This window comes from Littorina saxatilis, linkage group LG16 (assembly GCF_037325665.1).
Source record: "Littorina saxatilis isolate snail1 linkage group LG16, US_GU_Lsax_2.0, whole genome shotgun sequence".
Lineage (NCBI taxonomy): Eukaryota > Metazoa > Mollusca > Gastropoda > Littorinimorpha > Littorinidae > Littorina > Littorina saxatilis.
In genome coordinates, this window is record NC_090260.1 from 16,028,183 (window position 1) to 16,028,884 (window position 702).

A 702-nucleotide genomic window follows, 5' to 3' on the forward strand; every position below is an offset into this window, starting at 1 on the left:
ATCTGGCGTGTCAATATCACTACGTTGTGCACGTGGAAGGTGAGCGATTTCCTTCACGCGGGGATTGACGAAGCTGTACTGACGGTCTGAAAATAGCCCAAGTCCTGGAGAACTGTTGCTAAACATAGCAATAAAGAATTGGTTTAAATAATAAGTTTATTCAATTCAATAAATTTCGTTGGAACTATTGCCGCATACATGAAATTAGGAAAATGGAGTACAACAAGCTAGGCTTATAAGCGTACTCTTAAAGCAAATGAAAATTTGGCGGATGATTTTAATATAACAGAGATAATAGAAGAGAAAGTACTGCCACTTGCTCTCTTGGACAACATTTAATGTTCACATGCAAGACAAAGGGTAAAATGCTGACGCATTAAATGTTGTCGTTTGGCCTGTGGTCTTCTAATACGTGCACAAACAAGGGCAGGCGTGGCACACCTGATGAGACACGCAGACCAGCTTAAAAGACACGTGAAATACGTAAACAATCCTTTTGCCACCAGCAATAAAGAATTAATTATTTCTCGTAATTGGTAAGGACTTCAAACCTAAAACTTTGCAGGAACCTTAATTTATACATCCCCGCAACGATGGGAAAAGCCCTGGAAGTAATTAAACTAATTAAATAGGACTGTATGTCAGCCTTTAATGAAAAAAAGCACTTGATACCAAGTGGCATTTTACACTGAAACCATGACG